The following is an 11,889-nucleotide window of genomic DNA, read 5'->3' as shown; positions in this document are numbered from 1 at the left end:
CAAAACACGACCAAATACACCATCGGCCAAACTCGCAAGTACTTTCCATAGGAAACTATACAACACACAAATTTACAAAGAATCGAGTTTTGAAACTTGCATGAGAAATTACCAAACTCTCAACAAAATAGACTTTTCAAATAGACTACCTCCTGAGGTGAGTGTTTGGGGTAAATTTACTAAGATTCGAGTCCGATCAAGTTTTTTTAACTTGATTAGCATCGCCGAAATTCGGGTGATTTGAGGCTCCTGAAACTCACAAATATACCCCAAAAGACATAACCAGCCCCAGACTGCTGAGCTAGTCCTGGCTTCTAAAATGACGTGGAAAAAAATTTGTAGGGTTCCCCCATAATTTAGGACTTGCCCTGCAGGTTTTAAATATAGGGGGAAAATGCATAGGGGTCCCCCTATATTTAAAACCAGCACCGGACTCAAATGGACCAGGGTGTAATGCCACAGTCAGGAGACCCTATCACCAGGTCTCCCCAGCCAAAGCATTAACACCCCAAGCCGGTCAGCCCAAGCTGGGGATCTCAGGGGAGGTGGGGACCCCCCAAAGAAGAGGTCCCTCCTCTCCCGAAATCCCAGGCTTAGGCTGAAGCCCGGGGCTCTTCCCTGCACCCCTGGGCTGTGGGTGCAGGGGTAATAATGTGGGAAATAGTTCTAAACTATTGTATTTGACAGTGGAACTACAGGTGCCAGCAGGCGGCCGGCACCTGTAACTCCATTGTAAAATAAATAGTTAAATAACCACAACACTCACACCATTTATAGTACAACTTTATTACATACCTACCTACCTCACTCACACATACTTACCTGCTGACAGCTTGTCGGTTCCCTTGTCCCATAGAATCCACTGGGAGTACCTGAAAAAAAAAAACAATGCTCATCACCTTCTTGGCACCGATCTCTGTAGCATCCCAGGGTCTTGGCAAAATAACAAACCGCAACCTGGACCAGGGCCCCAGGGTGTCGGTTTTTTTTTTCCCCCACCGGAAAGCAGAGTACCCCTGCCGACCATGGAAGAGAAAGAGATAGAAAAAGCCACGACTCTCAGCGGTGGATCACTCGGCTCGCGCGTCGATGAAGAACGCAGCTAGCTGCGGGAATTAGTGTGAATTGCAGGACACGATTCTTAGGAAATTTTGCCCTTCTGCTCCACGGGAGGTTTCTCTCCTCCCTGAGCTCGCCTTAGGAGCCAACAGCCAATCTACAGTTAGCGGCTGCTGATTGGCTCCTGCTTCTGGCTGACTGACCAGCCCACGTGGGAAGCCAGAGCCAATCAGCGGCCGCTCTACAGTTAGCGGCCACTGATTGACTGCCGGCTGCTGACAGTTCACACTGAGCAGTCAGGAGCTGTTAGTGGTGTATGTGGTCACACACATACACCGCTAATGTAAGTATTTGGTCCGGGTTGTGGTTTGTTTTTTTTCCAAGACCTGTGGATGCTATAGAGACCAGCGCCAGGATGGAGGTGAGTATTGGGGTTTTTTTGCAGCCCGGTGCTGGCTCCTAAATTATGGGAGAACCCTACACTTTTTTTCCCTGTAATTTTAGGAACCAGGACTGGCTGAGCAGTCCGGGGGTGGTTATGTCTTTTAACATTAACCATTACAATAGTGATTCAATGCAGAAACATACACAAATCACACTGATCTGTGTATGTTTCTGCCAAACTCGCAGCTCAGGAGGTGGTCTATTTGAAACTTCTAATTAGCTGCGAGTTTGCAACAATTACACCCGAGTTTTGTAATCTCGTTTCTTAGTAAATTCCCGAGTTATATCTTTTTCATGAAAAGTACTTCCGAGTTGGCCGATGGTGAGTTTATTCGAGTTTGCAATCTCATCCGAGTTTTACAGTGAAAAGAAAGAACTTTCTCCAAAACTCACCCGAGTTTGTCTTTAGTAAATTTGCAAGTTGAAAAAAATGCCTAAACTCACCCAAAATTGCAATCTCGACCAAACTCGAATCTTAGTAAATTTACACCTTTGTGTGATTTTGAATGTGTTCACAGGTGTTTCAAGTTGCAATTAGTGGGAAAACAATGATGATACCTATTAAAGGGGCTAAATGAGCTGCATTGATTGTGTGAAGCAAAAATGGCAGAATATACTACCATTGGTATTCATTGCATGTGGCTGGGATTTCAGAGGCTCTACCACCAGGCTGGAAGGACCCTGGAGCAAGAAACTGAGCAGAAAATGAGGTAATGCAGGTACCACAAAGGCTGCTCAGGCCATATTTTTTTATAGGTGTTTGAACCTGAACGCATTGGCCAAGGGCAAAGTCAAACAGATATTTCGGATGAACTGTAACAACATATTCCATCTGCATGACCAAGTCAAACTGGACCTGGACCCTGACACAGCATGTTCCCTCTCTGTCTCAGACCTGTATAAGCTTCTGGCTGTGTTTCACATTCTGGCTTCTGGTAATTTTCAGTCTGTGACCGATAGAGTTCTCGGGATATCCCAGGCAACATTCTCACTGTACATACAGTAACTCTGGTAATGGCGGCATTTCAGCCACTAATGAATACCTGCCTCTGCTTCCCTAGCCAGGAGTCATAGTAGCATGCAGTCAGTGTAGATTTTTTTTTTTAGCATTGTGGGCATTCCAAATGTCTTGGGTGATATGGCATTCTTGCGGAGGGTGATTGTGCTGGCATCCTTTCATCTAAACAGCACATGGTGGGATTTCATAACCTCCTGCACAAGGATCATGTTCTCCTCCACAGAAAAAAATCACATTGCGCCCTATCTTGGTCTTGCCCCTCTGCCTGGGTGCCTCAGCACTGCTGCATGTACTGTAGAGCCTCTTGAGATGCAACCTCCTCTACCTCACTCTCCCCTTGCCTCTCCTCTGTCTTGGACATTCCTTTCCCCCTCCTTATACAAATGCAAAACACACAGTAAAAAAAACACAAACCTCCTCTCCTATTACCCACACACACACACACAAAAAACAAAGACAGGACAAAAGAAAAAGACACAATCAATAAAAACAAAAAAATGAGACAGAAACATATATGACAATGACAACACAATAAATAAGCACAAATCTATTTCCACATACAAAGCAGCAATCAATTCCAGTAGCCAAAAACTCACCTCCATCACTAAACACACTCTTCACTGTCCCTCTGCAACATCCAACCAACAAAACCCTCAAAGGTTTGACTGTTTGTGGTAGTTTTATATGCTTAGGCAGTGTGTACATGATGTGACTGCTTCAATAAGAACACGTTTCTAGGATGATGCATGTACTCCTGTGTGTTTTCTAAACATCCATTCTCGTGTGTGTTTTCTAAACATCTCCATTCTCACATGTGTTTTGCCTAAAACTTGCATAACAAACACATTTGCATTCACCATCAAAAAACACAATTTTGCAAAACTCACTTCTTGGTAAATTTGCGAGTATGATCTGGGAAAACTCATGCGTGTTTGTGGGAACCAGTTCGAGTTAATCTCCCCCAAACATGATTCTTAGGAAGTTTACCACTTGGTTTATTATCCGCTGATCAAATGGTGACAATTGGCTCAATTCAGAGTTGTATGCTAATGCCACAGCAGCTGCAATCCCCTGGGCAGCTGTGGTGCGAAAATATGCAAATGTCACAGGCACCTGGATATGTATTTATAAGCTGACCTGCGGCTCTGCAACTCCAACCATCAGAGTACAAAGACGCAGCTTTGGTTGCAGATCATTTGATTATCGCAGTTCTGAGTAACCTTATTGCTACTCAAAATGGCTGCAGGAACTGAGACGCTGGAGCCACTTTCACTGCGTACTGGATTGCAGACGATTCCCTAAAATGGTTGTGACGTGCCTGTGTTCCTTGCTGACACTCCCCATTATCTCCCACAAGCACTCCCTGACTATCAATCACACTGCGAGTAAAAAGATGCTGCAAGCGACTACGGTAATTTACCTTAATGCTCGCACAGTGCGACTTAGATGTATGCGCAGTGCACCGATAATCGTCCAACTGCGTAAATGTCACTATTGCGCCCATCTCTGAATCAGGCCCAATGGCAGGACTTCTGTGGTTACCTTGCTCGCCTGGTTCCCCCTCTGATTCATACGTTAGAGAAATACCTCCATTAGAATACTGAATATTGTATTGCATTCTTGGATTGTGTGTAATTAGTACTTGATTTAAATTACGTCTGTGCTATTTGCACTCCCCTCTTTCCCCTTTTTCCCCAGTTTCCACATAATCTGTAAACTACTGATGTGTTTGGTCTGTTAAAATTGTATTATTATACCCGTTAATAAAAAAACTTATAGCGAAAACAAAAATATCTAGTATAACATACAATATTATTTTTATCATTCTATGGGGCCTATTCATCATCGATAAATGGCCCGGTAACCATACGGAAATGCTAGTTTCCGCATATTCAAGATACCGGGCCATTCATCATCACGGGTCCGATCAGACCCCCTTTGTATACAGCTAACTCCGAAAACAACGTTTTCTGAGTTTGCTGCCGAGAGCAAACACTATCTTCAGACGGCTCCTGTTCTCAGATCCCCGCTCTTTCCTATGGGAAGGAGTTCTAGGGATGTGAAGAGGAATCTGAGCGGATCCCTCCGCAGCCTCCTCACTACTTCCCTGGCGGCTGTGCGCATGCGTAAGCTGCGATACTAACCGAGGGGACAGCTGCTTTTTGGAGCGGTTGTCCCCTTACCGGAGCCACTTTTCCTCCGCTGCGAGTTGGATACTTAAGTATCCTTCGTAGCAAGTACAATACCTTATCATCAAAGGACATATGGCCTTCGATGATGAATAGGCCCCTCTATGTGATATTGTATTCTCTATGTATCTTCACATGTATCCCATACTGTATATACAGATGTTAGAATTTATCAAATATGTCAGTGACCTTACAATTACACAAGGCCAGAGGCCAAGTGATTTTAAGCAGATTGCAGAACAGGTTGGTAACATCTAATAGAGTCAAAAAAGTTAAGAACACAGGACCTCATTCAGAGCCGGTCGCACAGAGCATGCGGTCGGTCTGAATGAGGGGGGGACCTCTTGAATTTTCAAGACGTCCTCCTTTGCGGTGGTAAGGCTGTGGGTTAACATCCACAGCCTTACGACCGCCTAAGGTGATGGTCGCGATGGTCAAGACCATCGCGACCATCGGGGCTTACGACGAGACCCTAGGGTAGGGTCTCCCTTGTCGTAAGCCCCGGAGAGCTTTCGGCTCTGTCTGAGCCGGAAGCTCTCCACTGACATCACTAGTGATGTCAGTGGGGCCGCCCCCAAATGGTAGGCATTCCCATGGGAACGCCCCCGTTTGGGCTGCCACCCCCCCGGCCCGCCTTCCAAACGGGGCGAGCTGTCAATCAACATCGACAGCTCGCCCCCTTTGGATCGAGACCCGCTACGACCGGCGCTGTCGGTCGTAGCGGGTCTCACGCATGCGCACAACGGTGCCGGCGCCGTCGTGCGCATGCTCTGTGGGGGGCCATCGACCCGGTCCGAGCGCATCGGCGCTAACGATAGGGTCTGAATGACCCCCACAGGGCCTGATACAGAGCCAGGCGGTAATGTCATCGCAGCTGCTTTCTCTCACGGATCGCAGTTGCTAAAATATGCTAATGTCTTCCAAAGCACAGCCAAGCATAGGGGGCGCCCACTGCTGCCTTCTCATATCCGTCTGACGACGTGCAACAGCGTAAACATTGGAAACATCGACACACAGCAGGTGGTCGCAGAGCATGTAAGGCAAGTCTGACCAGCCGCAAACACTGCGGCTCTCCTGGAACGCGGAGGGCTCTCATGCTGCACAAGAGATCGCAATGGCTAATTTATGCACGCCCATGAAAAGGCGTTTAAATGGTAAGACACGCCACGTTACCACCCCCAAACTCTGACTGCCTGTCACTCACTTTGCGAACGGTTCCTCTGAAAGTACGCGAAAACGGGACCCGGAGAAATTTGAACAGTCGGAAAGTACTGTCAGATTTGGGGAAATCAGCCTGACACCCCCCAAAGTTCACTATTGTACCCCCCGATTTGGCTTGCAGAAGGTATTTGGTGTTTTTAAACGGGCTCAATAGCTGCTAAATAGCGTTTTCTATACGTGGTTCAGAATAGTATTCTGGAGAATATTTTCCTGAAAATAACTTATCCCAGCAAATTTGGGGTACTTGAAAATGGGGGCCAGCATATTTAAAAGTTGCTAAAGCGAAGTTGAAAAAAACATGAAAAGTCCACCTTCCGCAAGCAACTGCAATCCAAAAAACACTTGGGGCATACTTGGGGACCCCCCCAGAGTCAATTTTGCTAGTTTTTAACTTTGTACCCCAACTTTTTTTTTTCACCCCCTTTTTCAAAGTCATTTTTTGGGGTGTCCTTAAGTGTTTTTTCAAAAAAATTGACACAGTTTACCTTTGGGGAACTGTCTGAAGGCTGCATGGGGGTTCCCGCAATGTTGCACCCCAAAACCCCAATTCTGCACTTTTTTCTGCCTGCTATTCATAGGCGAAACTTTTTCGCCTAGTACAGAGGTTCCCAAAGTCCGCCATTACAGTTCACGTTTTAGGGATAGCCATGCTTGAGCACAGGTGACTTAATAAGTAACTCAATCTATTTGATTTAACCATCTGGACTCCCTAAAACGTGGACTGTAATGGCGGACTTTGGGAACCTCTGGCCTGGAACATTGCATTGACTTTCCGCCTAGGCAGAAAGTCTTTCAAATTGAATACGGGGTAAAAGCAAAACTGCCGAAAATGACGTCATCGGCGAAAAAGTATCACGGATCCGGACTTTTCGCCTCAAATTGAATACGGGCCATTGTCGGTTATAGCTTCTTGCCTTGGAGTTAGCCTGCTGATCCTGTGTCTCCTCCGTACTGTTGGATTCTTGTATCGGTGTGTGCCTACTCTGAGTTTACGACCTGGCGGCATCTCAGTACCAGTGAGAGTATATCAATCTCTAAGGGAATAAGGGCAGTTAAGGATAATTATTTGCAGTGCTTTTTAGACCCTCATCTGCTTGCCATTCCTCTGTAAGAGTGAGTATATCAGCAAATAACAACTATATGAATATAGCGCAACTGAAACCTCATCAGTTTAATGTGAAATAGCAAAATACTGCTGGAAGTCTATTGCTGGGTTCTACACTATCCTGTGCAAAGGCAAGTCTACCTTACTGAAAACTACTGAGAGTCTTCTGTGGCTCGGCATGCTGTTCCACAACAAATCTAGACACTTCATCAAAATTGCTACCAAACTAGCCTGTGGGGCCTATTCATCAAACAATATTAGTTACCGGGCCATTCATCATCAGGGGTCCAAAATGGACCACCTGGTATTTAGCAAACTCCAAAAAGTTTGCTTGCGAGAACAAGTGCCATCTTCATCTTCCTGCTCCTTCCTATGGGAAGGAGATCCGGGGATGCAAAGAGGGATCCGAGCGGATCTGTCTGCCACCTCCTCGCTACCTCCCTGGTGGCTTTGCACATGGGTGACCTCAGGTCACGCTTGCGTAGCTGCGCCAATTGGGAGGAGGTAAATAAAGCAGCTACCTCTGTAGATGCGATACTAACCAAGGGGACAGCTGCTTTTCGGAGCAGGTGTCCCCGCACCTGGTGCAAAGTTTCCCATGCTGCGAGTTGGCCATACGGCCTCTGATGATGGATAGGCCCCTGTGTCACATAGTTTTTACAATTGCATTTGCAACTCGTTCGCTCTGAGCGATGTTCGCACAACTGCGCATGCGTATGGGTCGTAATGCGTATGCGCAAACCAGTCATTGCGGTCGGAAATTGTGCGCTCGCAAAACAGCAAGGGGCTGCTAATGTGATTGACAGAATGTACTGTTTGTGGGTGGTAACAGGGGAAGGTGCTTGAAAACGGGGGAGTGGAGATCCAAACGCAGGCGTGCCTGGCGGTCAAAAGGGCATTTAATGGGAGTGCATAATTAGTAAAGGAGCATCATCGACCATGCCACTTGGTTGTTTTTTAGCTTGAACTGCTCGCAGTGATAGCGGTAAGAAAAACCTACCACAACCACTGCGAGCAGTTCAGATGCCTTTCGATGTACCCGATTAATCTAATACCGGAGATGACGTGTGAAGTGAACGGCAAAGGGGCGTCTTTACAAAATAGCGAGCGCATTATTCGTTCGCTCGTTCAGACATAGGGCGTCAACAAACCGCAAAGAGCGCGCGCTCAATTTAAATAGCTGGCCCCTTTTTTGGAACGACCGCCCACAAATAGTGTCTGGCTCTGAATCAGGCCCTAAGTGTGTGATGTGGGTGTGAGACGTGTATAATGATCAGAGTGTATCAGGTGAGTGATATTGGTGCAACATCTGTAAAATGATCAATGTGTATCAAGTGGTTGATATTGGTGTCACCTGTGTATATTACTATGTAAGGCTCTGCAGAACCAGTGTGGCTCCATAAAAATAAAGCATAATAATAATAGTGGGCCTGATTCGGATTTGTACGCAAACCTGATTTTTTTACATACAAATCCAATGGTTCAGGGTCTGTGTATGTGCAGAATGGATCCTGCATGATCACTTCAGTCCTCCCTTACCTGCAGCATGATTGACCAGGAACCAGTTGTCGAAGTGTGAATTTTGAAGTGGGAGTATGGGAAACTAAGATTCTACTGAGGCACGTGCGCCCGTAAAGGGGGCATGGCCACTCACAAGGGGGTGTACCTTAATACGTGCCCCCTTTTCAACAGTGTAGTGTACCACACCATAGTACCCCTTGTACACAGTATGCCACACAATAGTAGTGCCCCTTATATAACACATTATGCCATGCAGTAGTAGCACCCTTTATAACACATTATGCCACACAGTAATGCCCCTTATACACATTATGCAACACACAGTAATGCCTTTTACAAGTGATGCCACACAGTAATGCCCTCTACAAAATTTGTAGTACAAATTATGCCACACAGTATTAATGCCCCTTACACATTATGCCACATAGTAACACCCATTCTAACATTATGCCCCACAGTAAAGCCCCACCCCTGCAACCTCTTACCTACCCCTTGTGTCCCTTCAGCAGCTCCAGTCTCATGATGAGAGATGACATGATGAGAGGAGACTCATCTCCTGTGTATTTGGTGCCCTGCCTGGCAGAGACAGCGGCACAGTGCCACCATTTCCAACCTGAAGTAGTCCGTGAACCAATCATGAGCTGCCGCATCACTAATAAGTCCCCCACTACTCCCAGCATCACTAACAATCCCATTACTCCCAGCATCACTAACTAACCCTCCCCTACTCCTAGCATCACTAGCCAACCCCCCCACTACTCGCAGCATCACTAATCAAGCCCCCTACTACTCCCAGCGTCACTAACCACCACCCTACTACTCCCAGCATCACTAACCAACCACCCTACTACCCCCAGCATCACTAACCAACCCTCCACTACTCCCGGCATCAGTAACCAACCCCCCCACCACTCCCAGCATCACTAACCAACCCCCCACCACTCCCAGCATCACTAACAACCCCACTACTCCCAGCATCACTAACCAACCCTCCACTACACCCAGCATCACTAACCAACCCTCCATTAATCCCAGCATCACTAACTAAGCCCCCTCACTACTCCCGGCATCACTAACAACCCCACTACTCCCAGCATCACTAACCAACCCTCCACTACACCCAGCATCACTAACCAACCCTCCATTACTCCCAGCATCACTAACTAAGCCCCCTCACTACTCCCACCATCACTAACCAACACCCCCCCACTACTCCCAGCATCAATAACCAACCCCCCCCCACTACTCCCAGCATCACTAACCAACCCTACCCACACTGCTCACAGCATCACTAACAATCATGAATTCACCTTCATGCTCCTAGCATCACTAACCAACCCCCACTACTCCCAGCATCACTAACTAAGCCCCCTCACTACTCCCACCATCACTAACCAACCCCCCACTACTCCCAGCATCAATAACCAACCCCCCACACTACTCCCAGCATAACTAACCAACCCTCCCCACACTGCTCCCAGCATCACTAACAATCATGAAGTCACCTTCACGCTCCTAGCAGCGCTGCCCTGCCCCGTGGAACAACAGTAGGTTGCTCGCGGTGTGACAGCACCTCCGCTCCTAGTACTGCAGTCTGGTTGTTGCAAGTAATGACCGCTAATGGAGGCTATAAAGTAACTGGACGGACGGGTGGTACGGTCTCCCAGTGACCAAATTCCTAATGGCACACCATACCTGAGTGCACCGCACTGCCGATGAGAAAAATAAAAAGTCTAGTGCTTGAAGTGCCGGTATGCCATACCGTTGTATACCGGCACACTTCGGGCACTGCCAGGAATGTTATACAAAATGGGGGAATGTCGGCGGACGCAGACTTCCTGGACCCGGCAGAAGGGTTTTGACTTCCAGTAAGCTCTGGCTTATGCAGACTACGGGCAACGATCATCGCGACTGAGGGCAACGATCATTGCAATTGTTATCCGAAGCAGCGTATATGGACGCAGAGCTGGAATCACAGATGCATTTATACAGACACCTCCTGCTGCATTTGCACAATTACTTCTCTGTGGGGAATGGGATTGAAATACCAAACCGTGGAAGCCTGACAGGAGGAGATCCTGATGAAGGAAGGTAAGCATCTCAACCCTCCCCTCTCCCCCCAACCCTAACCCTCCCTTGGTAGTGCCTAACTACCTAACACTAAAACTCCCGGGGGGTGGCCAAACCTAACCTCGCCCCGGTGGTGCCTAACACTAACCCCCCCCCACCACTCCTAACCCTAACCCTCCCTGGGGGGTGCTTAACCCTAAATCCCCCCAGGACATTCCTAAACATAACCCACCTCCTGTCTCTATCGGGATGCCAGCTGTCAGGATTCCGACGCCGGTATCCTGATTCGTGCAGAGATCACGGCATCAGCATTTTGCTTAGCGGCGGGATGCCGGCATCAGTATATCGACTACCGGCATCTCAACTGCCAGGTTATTAACTACATCCCCTCTGCGGCTGTACAATGCCACCCATGTCAGAATCAGGCCCTATGATCAGTGTGTATCAGAAATGTGAAACTGGTATGACCTGTGTATTGTGAGCAATGTGTATCAGATGTTTGATGTTAATGTGTACTATCTATAGCAGCGTTTTTCAACCGCTGTGCCGCGGCACACTAGTGTGCCACAAGCTTTTGTCATGTGTGCCGCGGGGTCAGAGCCACCGGTCTGATTAGTGAATAGCGGACCGGGCAGCGCTGCCGCTGAGCTCTTCTGGGAAGCTCAGATGCACTCAGGACATGACCTGTCTAGACGCGATGGTGTGACATCACAGGTCTTGCATGCCACATTGCCTGCCCGCCAGTCAGCCAGCCCACCCCACCAGCCAGTCAGCCAACCAGCCCTACCTCCCGCCCACCTGGATGTTGCTGACAGCTCTGCACTGAGTGCACCCCCAGCCAATGAGGGACAGGTAGGGCCAGACAAATCTTAATATATTTTTAACATGGAAGCCAGCGTGGTTTTTTTGGGGGGGGGGGCAATGTGGGTTTTTTTTTACTTTGTGGGCCTGTCAATGGTTTTATTTTTTGTGGTGAGCAATATGGTTTTTATTTATTCTGTGTGGTCAGCAATGTGTTTTTTTTTTTGTTTCTGTGGGGGCCAATGTACTGTATGTGCGTTTTATTTCTCTGGGGCCAATGTATGTGTGTTTTATTCCTGTGAAGGCCAAGGTATGTGCATTTTATTCCTGTGGAGGCCAATGTAGTGTGTTTTCTTCCTATGGAGACTAATGTAGTGTGTTTCTTTTTTATGTATGTATGTTTTTTCATAGGTCACACACGCACATTGCCGGATGGTGTGCCTTAGCAACTTTAAAATCTT

The 11,889-nt window shown here is 47.5% G+C and overlaps 1 pseudogene; it reads left to right on the top strand.

The window, feature by feature from the left end:
- The first annotated feature begins 1,054 nt into the window (after positions 1-1,054).
- On the top strand, positions 1,055-1,207 carry LOC148453763 (5.8S ribosomal RNA; annotated as a pseudogene).
- The last annotated feature ends 10,682 nt before the right edge of the window (positions 1,208-11,889 follow it).

This window comes from Taudactylus pleione, unplaced genomic scaffold (genome assembly GCF_031769625.1).
Source record: "Taudactylus pleione unplaced genomic scaffold, aTauple2 ptg001091l, whole genome shotgun sequence".
Lineage (NCBI taxonomy): Eukaryota > Metazoa > Chordata > Amphibia > Anura > Myobatrachidae > Taudactylus > Taudactylus pleione.
The sequence above is the reverse complement of the archived record's forward strand: the minus strand, read 5'-3'. Positions and strand labels throughout refer to the sequence as shown.